The sequence below is a fragment of the Octopus bimaculoides genome, unplaced genomic scaffold (assembly GCF_046866305.1).
Source record: "Octopus bimaculoides isolate indiv1 unplaced genomic scaffold, ASM4686630v1 contig76, whole genome shotgun sequence".
Classification (NCBI taxonomy): Eukaryota; Metazoa; Mollusca; class Cephalopoda; order Octopoda; family Octopodidae; genus Octopus; species Octopus bimaculoides.
In genome coordinates, this window is record NW_028315326.1 from 80,001 (window position 1) to 90,725 (window position 10,725).

A 10,725-nucleotide genomic window follows, 5' to 3' on the forward strand; every position below is an offset into this window, starting at 1 on the left:
GAGAAAACATATTTAATGCATTGCACATTAAAAAGGTTGATGTAGGATAAAGATGTGCTGAGAGAGAAAATATATGTTGTCACCAAATTGTTTAATATTTAAACAATTCTTCTTGTTTGCTTCAAGATATAAAATAGAAATGAAATCACCAGAACAATTTCATTTATATTCAAAGTTTAATATTAAAATTTTAAAAAATCAGTTTAAAGAATTTGATTGATTGAAAGAAGAAAAAGATTAATTAGTAGAGTCGTTAGAACGTTGGACTTAATACCTTGTGGTATTTATACTGAGTCTTTGTCTGCTGAGTTCAAATCATGCCGAGATTAATTTTGATTTTTATTATGCAAGGGTCGATAGTTAAAATGCCCGTCTGAGGTGGTGGTCTGATGGAATTATATTTTTGACAAGATTTCTTCATCATCATCATCATCATCATCGTTTAACGTCCGCTTTCCATGCTAGCATGGGTTGGACGATTTGACTGAGGACTGGTGAAACCGGATGGCAACACCAGGCTCCAGTCTGATTTGGCAGAGTTTCTACAGCTGGATGCCCTTCCTAACGCCAACCACTCAGAGAGTGTAGTGGGTGCTTTTACGTGTCACCCGCACGAAAACGGCCAAGCTCGAAATGGTGTCTTTTATGTGCCACCCGCACAAGCCAGTCCAGGGGCACTGGCAACGATCTCGCTCGAAAATCCTACAGGAGCCAGTCAGGCGGTACTGGCAACGGCCACGCTCAAAATGGTGCATCTCATGTGCCACCCGCACAAGAACCAGTCCAGGGGCACTGGCAACGATCTTACTTGGCTTGCCGGGTCTTCTCACGCACAGCCCATTTCCAAAGGTCTCGGTCCGTAGTCATCGCCTCGGTGAGGCCCAATGTACGAAGGTCTTGCCTCACCACCTCAGCCCAGGTCTTCCTGGGCCTACCTCTTCCACGGGTTCCCTCAACTGTTAGGGTGTGGCACTTTTTCACGCAGCTATCCTCCTCCATTCTCACCACATGTCCATACCAGCGCAATCGTCTCTCTTGCACGCCACAACTGATGCTTCTAATGTTCAGCTTTTCTCTCAAGATACTTACACTCTGACGGGTATTCACATTGACATTACACATCCAACGGAGCATACTGGCTTCATTCCTTGCGAGCTTACGTATGTCCTCAGCAGTTACAGCCCATGTTTCACTGCCATGTAGCATGGTTGTTCGTACGCATGCGTCATACAGTCTGCCTTTTACTCTGAGTGAGAGTCCCTTTGTCGCCAGCAGGGGTAAGAGCTCTCTAAACTTTGCCCAGGCTATTCTTATTCTAGCAGCTACACTTTCAGCGCACCCACCCCCACTACTAACTTGGTCGCCCAGATAGCGGAAGCTATCGACTACCTCTAGTTTTTCACCCTGGAATGAGATAGAAGTTGTTTCCTGTTTGTTTGCAGTCTTTATTGCACCTGAACATCTGCCACAAACAAAAACTAACTTGCTAGTTAACCTGCCTTTGATGTTGCTGCACCTCTTATGTGTCCATAGCTTGCACCGGGTACATCTTATAGAGTTACTACCTACTCCTTTTCTACATACTGAGCAGGGCCATCTACCTGAAGGGGTTTGTGTTTTATCTACCTTCCTACTTATTAGGATTTTGGTTTTAGCTAGGTTGACTCTAAGGCCCTTCAATTCTAGACCTTGCTTCCACACCTGAAACTTCTCCTCTAGTTCTGATAGTGACTCCGCAATTAGGGCAAGGTCATCAGCATAGAGGAGCTCCCAGGGGCAACCTGTCTTGAACTCCTCTGTGATTGCCTGGAGGACTATGGTAAATAATAGGGGGCTGAGGACGGAACCTTGGTGGACCCCTACCTCTACCCGGAATTCATTGCTGTACTCATTTCCAACCCTCACCTTACTGGCAGCATCTCTGTACATGGCTCGCACAGCTCTCACTAACCATTCTTCTATCCCAAGTTTCCTCATTGACCACCAGATAAGGGATCGGGGGACCCTGTCAAAGGCTTTCTCCATGTCAACGAAAGCCAGGTACAGAGGTTTATCCTTAGCTAGGTATTTCTCTTGCAACTGTCTCACTAGAAATAAGGCATCAGTAGTGCTTTTACCTGGCACGAACCCAAACTGCATCTCATCTAAATTGATTCGCTCCCTAATTAGTTGGGCTATGACCCTCTCTGTAACTTTCATAACCTGATCTAACAGCTTGATGCCTCTGTAATTATTTGTATCTAAAGCGTCCCCTTTACCTTTGTAGCAGTTGACTATGATGCTGCTACACCAGTCATAGGGTATGACTCCTTCGTGTATCACCTGGTTCGTAATACGGGTGACTAGGCTATAGCCAACACTGCCAGATATTTTGAGCATCTCTGCAGTGATTCCTGATGGGCCGGGGGCTTTCCCGGTCTTCATACTCTTAATTGCTTTATCTACCCTGGTACTATAAACTCGGATAGCTGGTCCCTCTATTGGGTCGACATAAGGCAGGCTCTCTTTCTCCCATTCATTCTCTTTATTAAGCAATCTATCGTAGTGGCATCTCCAGACCTCTTTCTTTGCATCCTCATTTAATGCAAGCGTACCATCATCCATGCGAACACATTTCTCTCCTACAACATCACTATTCTCTCTCCTACACTGTCTTGCAACACGAAATACCTCGAGTCTTTGGTCCTCACGGCGCAGAACATTGGCAAATCTTTCCTTATCTGCTTCCCCTCTGGCTAAATAAACCTGTCGCCTAGCCTCTCTTCTGGCACATTGGTACAATTCCCTGCTACCACCGTTCTTCCAGTCCTTCCAAGCTTGTTTCTTTTGTCTAATAGCCCTGTCTACCTCCTTGTTCCACCACCACGTTACTCTGGGTCGGGAGGGGACCTTACACCACCCACAAATCTGGTCGGTGGCTTTCAACAGGTTGTCCCGCAGAAATCTCCAATTGTCTTCCACGTTGTATGATGCTATATCCCCTTCTATTTCGTTAAATGCTTCAAGTAACTTGTCTCTAAGTCTCTGTCCGTTTGCAGGGTCTTTAAGCTTCCACACCCTTCTTCTCCAAGCCTGTCTAATTCTGGGCACCCATTTTGCCTTAATCCCAAAGTCGCTAACTACTAATCTATGTTGTGGGGTACATTCTTCGCCAGGGTAGGTTTTGGCATTTATAAGCCGCCCTCTTTCCCTATTTCTGGCGAGGATGTAGTCGATTTGGCTAGAGTGTCTGCCGGAGCGGTAGGTGACTAGGTGACTGGCAGGTTTCCTGAAGTTGGTATTGCAGACCATAAGATTGGTTGCATCACAGAACTCCAGCAGTCTGGTTCCCTCCTCGTTGCGGGAACCGAAGCCATAGCCTCCATGTATGCCATGGAAGCCCCCAGCACGACGTCCGACATGACCGTTGAAGTCTCCAGCCACAAAGAGAAGGTCCCTGTCACTCGTCGACGAGGTAGTTTGCAAGAGGGTGTCATAGAATTGGTCTTTCAGACCATCTGGTAGCCCAGGTTGAGGTGCATAGGCTGAGATGACAGTAGCTAATCTATGATGAAGCACTAGTCTGATCTTAAGTACTCTGTCACTTACTCTAACGACCTCGATTACCTTATCCACCCATTTCTCCGCTAGAAGTATTCCTACGCCCCCGACCCCGTCAGTGTTCCCTGCCCAGAAAATCTTGTACCTGTGTTCTTTGCCTGTGAGGAACCTTGCAGAACCTCCTCTCCATCTTACTTCCTGGATGCAGCACATATCTACGCGTCTCCGTTCAAGCATCTCAACAATTTCACCAGATCTACCTTTCAGCGTACCGACGTTGAGAGTGCCAATCCTAACAGTATGGGTGTTGGGGGTGTGGGCCTGTAGCCTGGGAAGGGGAAAAGCAGTGTCGTGTACCTGAAAAGAAAACTTGCAATTGGAAGAATTCATAAGCAAAACAGTACCTACAACCTGCAAACATTTCTCAACCTTAATGCGCTACCCAAAGGTAGGGGAGAGGATGGCCAAGGCCACTAGATGGGTTCCGGGAGACAGCCGAGGTTGACAGGATGACAGAGGAATGAACTTCCGGTGGAGGGGGCGGGATGACAGAGGAATGAACTTCCGGTGGAGGGGGTGGGATGACAGAGAAATGAACTTCCGGTGGAGGGGGTGGGATGGCAGAGGAATGAACTTCCGGTGGAGGGGGTGGGATGACAGAGGAATGAACTTCCGATGGAGGGGGTGGGATGACAGAGGAATGAACTTCCGGTGGAGGGGGTGGGATGACAGAGGAATGAACTTCCGGTGGAGGGGGTGGGAGGGCGGGTTACCGCCAGCGAGTAGATAGGGCTCTTAATTGTAGATTTTAAATATTTGAGAGACAACAATGCATAAATCGTAATTTTTTAAAAGAGCAATGAATTCTGGGTGATTAGAATATAACGTAGCATGAATTTAGGAAGCTTAGAAAATGAATAAGCATGAATATAAGACAACAACTGAATTCAATTGAATTTCATGGAGAGAAACAAGATAAATAATAGGGGGCAAAACTAAAGCGCAAGGTATTATGAGATGTTTGAGGCCGTAAATAAATAAAAAAATCTCTATCTTATCTGCATCTTGGGTATTTCGTCGTAGTATGTCAGCGAGATAATTTAGAATGGGTTTCTCATTTATATATAGCCAGAACCTGAAGACCTTAAGGAAAACTACGAAGGAGAGAGAGGATGGAGGGGTAGACAGAGGCATGGCGGGAGAAAAGATCATCATCATCATCATCATATATATATATAAAGAGAGAGAGAGAGAGAGAGGGGGGACCAGTCAAGCAGCACATCACGCTGTAATTCTTGGGCTGAGAAATCAACACTTAAAAGCCATAATTTTAAGGAGCGATAAGAATTTTTGAATAAAGGAAAATGGGTAGTGGTGGGTAGGTACCGCCAGCGAGTAGATAGGGCTCTTAATTGTAGATTTTAAATATTTGAGAGACAACAATGCATAAATCGTAATTTTTTAAAAGAGCAATGAATTCTGGGTGATTAGAATATAACGTAGCATGAATTTAGGAAGCTTAGAAAATGAATAAGCATGAATTTAAGACAACAACTGAATTCAATTGAATTTCATGGAGAGAAACAAGATAAATAATAGGGGGCAAAACTAAAGCGCAAGGTATTATGAGATGTTTGAGGCCGTAAATAAATAAAAAAATCTCTATCTTATCTGCATCTTGGGTATTTCGTCGTAGTATGTCAGCGAGATAATTTAGAATGGGTTTCTCATTTATATATAGCCAGAACCTGAAGACCTTAAGGAAAACTACGAAGGAGAGAGAGGATGGAGGGGTAGACAGAGGCATGGCGGGAGAAAAGATCATCATCATCATCATCATATATATATATAAAGAGAGAGAGAGAGAGAGGGGGGGGACCAGTCAAGCAGCACATCACGCTGTAATTCTTGGGCTGAGAAATCAACACTTAAAAGCCATAATTTTAAGGAGCGATAAGAATTTTTGAATAAAGGAAAATGGGTAGTGGTGGGTAGGTACCGCCAGCGAGTAGATAGGGCTCTTAATTGTAGATTTTAAATATTTGAGAGACAACAATGCATAAATCGTAATTTTTTAAAAGAGCAATGAATTCTGGGTGATTAGAATATAACGTAGCATGAATTTAGGAAGCTTAGAAAATGAATAAGCATGAATTTAAAACAACAACTGAATTCAATTGAATTTCATGGAGAGAAACAAGATAAATAATAGGGGGCAAAACTAAAGCGCAAGGTATTATGAGATGTTTGAGGCCGTAAATAAATAAAAAATCTCTATCTTATCTGCATCTTGGGTATGTAATGTGGTTGTTTTGTGATCTGAGTTCAAATCTTTTTTGTTGCCTCCCTGGGTTGCAGACTTAATCTATCACCTTTTTCAACACCATCACCTGGCCCTTGGGATGCTTTTAGCAGAGGATTTCTCTGTTGTATGCATTCATGTTAGGTCTCTTGTTTTGAGAATGTCTTTCTTCCATTCACCACTCTCACAGACCCTGGAAAAATAAAGGGCCATTGGCAGGGCCCTTCTCCCTTGCTAGGCTTTTAAAAAATTAAGTTTACAAAAAACCAACAATTAATTTCACTTGAGAATTAGAAATCTACTATAAACTACCTAAAATAGTGTATCCTTAGATGAACATATCCGTTCATTTAACTTAGATGAACATATCCGTTCACCACCACTAGCATGGACTATTAGAGAAAGTAGCTAAACCTCACCCAAATCACATGTGGAGCAATAAATTTCTAGCTGGCATTCACTGACTTGATCAACAAGCTTGGGGGAAATGACATGACAGCAACAACAACACCAACAATATCACACTCACAAGCATACACACACACACACACACACACACCACTACCACAGTCACCACCACAACCATCAAGACCCAGAAAAGAAAATTAAATTCATGATGTATAAAAGGTTAATGAATGTAGGATCTGTTAGAAATAGCAGCCAAATCCCCTTCCAATAACACCATAGTGTCTTAACATAACTTTATACATATTTATGTATGTGACCAGTGACAGTTGAATTGTACATGAGAGCTAGATCTGTTAGAAACAGCAGCCAAATGCCCCTCCAGCCTACTGAAATTAATTGCAGTTTATAAATTCTATGGCTGTCTTTCAACAAATGAACAACAGGTCCATTTAACTGCAGCACTTGATATGCTAGAAACAACAGCAAGACTTTAGCAAACATATATGAAGAAAGAGAAGGATGCCCGTGGGAGCTCCTCTATGCTGATGACCTTGCACTAATTGCTGGGTCACTATCAGAACTAGAGGAGAAGTTTCAGGTGTGGAAGCAAGGATTAGAATCGAAGGGCCTTAGAGTCAACCTAGCTAAAACCAAAGTCCTAATAAGTAGGAAGGTAGACAAAACCACAAAGCCCTTCAGGTAGATGGCGCTGCTCGATCTGTAGAAAAGGCGTAGGTAGAAACTTAAGATGTACCCAGTGGAAGCTATGGACACATAAGATGTGCAGCAATATCAAAGGTAGGTTAACTAGGAAGTTAGTTTTTATATGTGGCAGATGTTCAGGAGCAATACTATAAGACCCAAGTTAAAAACATTCCCAACAATTCAATTTCTCTGGTTGACATTAACACACCTACCCCCAATAGGGACCTTAATTCCCACATTTTAGAGCTCCATGAGCAAAATACTTTTTATATGTTCCATAAGACTGGAATTTTGGAATCTGTGCATAAAGATCAGTAGTATGGGAAATATGTGGCATGATTAGAATTTTTTATGGTGTGTAAAGAGGGAAAGAACCCTCAGGGAAAACAAACAATCAGACTTTTACATTGCGTGATTCCAGTTTCCTGGACAGTTGTCATCATGGTTGTTTTGTCATTGTCATTTCATTTGTACATTGCATGCATGTATCACACGAGTGTACATTTCATTTCTTTCATTTTTCTTTGTGTGTGTTTTGTGCTACATCTTGTGGGTGGTTTTCAGTGGCCATCCTGCCTCAGGCGTTCTAACAGATTTCATATTATCGTGCGTTTCCGCACTGGCAAGGTAGCCCTGTAGTAACGCCGTGCGCATGCGTGGAATTAAACAACCAAGCGTTCCCGCTTCTATTCTATCTCTTTCTCGGTCGGCCGGCCATGAGCATGGACGTGTCAAGCAGTGTCTCCAACATTCCAACCTGGAGACAGTCTCTTTCTTGCTGGCCAGCAATAGAGCATGGACGTGTTTAGCTGTCACTCTCCATCTTTCGGAGTTACACTCGACAGCTCGCTTACATCTACATAACAATGTCTCAACAACTATGCTCACACACACAGAAGCTGTAACAATAAACAAGAGCTAAAGATATATATATTTACCACCTGAATAAATGTTGTTTAGGTTGATAGTCCGGAGTTCAGCATTCCGTTATATTCTTAATATTATATAGGAAAGTCAGGTATACATCTAATGATGGATAACCCACTTTCCTATAAGGTCATACAGGATCTCTGTCTAGTAGCTAGATCACTTTTAGTAAATGTTGATTTAACCCCTCCCCTTAACATTTCTGGCTTTCTCCATAAGTCAGGAAAAAAATCTATTCGTTTTGAGGACAGGGAGTCGCTTCTTGTATATCTGTATATATAGTTGTATTGATATTTTCTCTTGTAGAAATAGCAGTCAAATCCCTTTAAATCACACATTATACTGGGTAATGTCTGAAGGAAATATCTATAGTGTGACTCAGCTTGTTAGAAATAACGTCCAAATCTCCCTCTGACATTAAACATAGGAGATGAAAGAGAGAGACAAAGAGAGTAGAATGAGAGAGGGAGGAGGACATATAATGAGGGAGTGAGAAAGAAGGTGCTACATGGAGGGATCGATGGAACAACTACAAGGCTTAACAAAAAAATGAGGGGTGTTCATTAACGATGTCCTATCACCCACCCACTTCCAGTTATTGCAGGAAACAGAACTTGTACAGGTAGAATCCTACATGTCTCTACACGTCACATTGTAAATTGCAGCTTTCCACTAGAATTCGTTTGTCTTTTTTGGCTGCTGAAGTGCACTAAGCAGTTATAATGGAGGCAGTTGAATGCAGATCAATGATCAGGTTCTTTATACTTGAAAGGTCGTACACCAAATGAGACTTTTGATGAGATGAAAGAAGTTTATGGTGACGATGCACCATCATACGACATAGTCAAGCACTAGCATCACCAGTTCAAATGGGGCTGGACATTGGTGGAAACAGTTGGACAACCACATTCTTTATATTCTTATCATGATTCTGCACCATCCCTCTGTACACCACTATAAATTGTATTCCTAGTTTTGCTGTTTATATCTGGTCATAACCTACACAATATACAGTTCCTGTCAGTACAGAGAGTTCTTTCGAATGGATTTTATGGCAGTTCCTGGCCTTTCTTCCTGCTTCAGTCAGTGGATTCAATTTACCCGAGGTTTTTCTAAATTAATATGTTAGTTCTCCTCCAAGGCTAGCATTGATGAACATGATGTTTTGGTACGTTTGGCCATCATACCATGAGCTGGCCTTCCCTATCTTCCTCTTCGTCCCTTCTATACTATGCCATGATTTACTCTTGTCTAGCAGGCAGATCCCATTTGCATCATTCTCTATGATGGTCTTGAGTTTTGTCACGGCTCCTTTGTCCACCCTGATCCTTTCTCTTTGACTGTCCCTGGAGAACTGCAAGCAGTAGATGAAGTACTGTATGTGTCTCTTCAATTCCGTTGGGTCACACATTTAGGACTCCTTTCTCATAACCCTTATCAAGTCCGATATCAGGATATTGAACTTAGTATCATCCACATTTGTTGTATTCTGTGGCACAGGGATCTGGAGGCCATGGGTTTGGCATAGTATGAATGGAGAATCTGAACTTTGCTATTTCTAGTTTCCATCTACAGTTGAGTGTCCAAAACATGTAGTTTGTAGTTGGGGTGCTTATTAGGGTCATCTATTGTTCGTTAACACCCTGTTAGATGGGATTAGCTATTTGCTGGATGCTCTTCATGGTGCTTGCTTCTAGTTCATAGATGTTATCTTGTGGAAGTGTTTTTACTACTTTCTTGAAATCATTAACATAGCGAGAATACATGGTTAGGATTATGGAGTTCTCTGCAGAGCGTTCTTGGAATCTCTTATCCCACCATACCATAAAGAGGTTGGCCACATGCCCTCTTCCTAGGCATATATTTTTTCATTGAACTCAAACATTTGATACTTTAGAATAACTTTGGTACTAGCAACTATCATGTAACATTTTCTCACCTGGTCATAGTTTTCTGGAGTCCTTATGCCTCTGATCCACCTTTTCCATCTGTCCATAAGGGTATTCTTGGCCATGGGGTGATGGTAGGGTGTCTACCTGTTTTCGGTTGACTGGGGCAGAAGCATGAAGAATCTTGCAAAAGCAAACACATAAACAGAGAAAATAGGTTGTGCTTTATTGAGTGACTAAATGACTAAATCTTTTTGAAGAGAGAAAACATCAGGTGAGTTTTATTTCAAATGATTGTTTTCGGGTTAGATCACAGTGACGTCAGTCTTTCTGTACAAGTAAATGTGTGCCCAAGCACATCTGCACACACACACACACTTTTACTTAGACATAGACACAGGCGTCATTGTGGCCTGACCCAAAACTGATCATTTCAAATAAAATCTCACCTGATGTTTCTTCTATTCAACAAGTATTAATCATTTCATTTAATAATGCACAACAACCAGTTTTTTTTTTTTCCTTTTCGTGTATTTAATTTGTTTATTATTTTGACCTTTTGCAATTTCTATTCATGTGTATATGCATCAATGTGTGTGCATATATGTATGAGTGTGTGCAAACAGCTGCGTGTGCATGTGTGTGTGTGTGTGGGTATGCAACACACCCATGAAGACTTGGGAAGACGAGAAGACTGCATGAAAAGAAATCTGATACACCCTCCACCCCACCAAAGAAAGGAGAAGACTTTGGAAATTGCTTTTAAATAAGAAACTCAGTCTGTCTGTCTGTCTGTCTGTCTGTCTATCTGTCAATGTATAAATATATCTATTTGTGTGTGTGTGTATATATGGTGGTGCTCCAGCATAACCACAGCTGCATGGCTGAAATGAGTAAAAGAATAAAACAATAGTATATATGTATACAGATATACATATTTAGATACACACACAC

At 42.1% G+C, this 10,725-nt stretch overlaps 1 long non-coding RNA gene across 6 annotated transcripts in view; it reads left to right on the top strand.

The window, feature by feature from the left end:
* Window positions 1-10,725, top strand: part of LOC149129289 (uncharacterized) — a 100,281-nt gene that overhangs the window by 7,498 nt on the left and 82,058 nt on the right. The gene's annotated exons all lie outside the window — the stretch shown is intronic.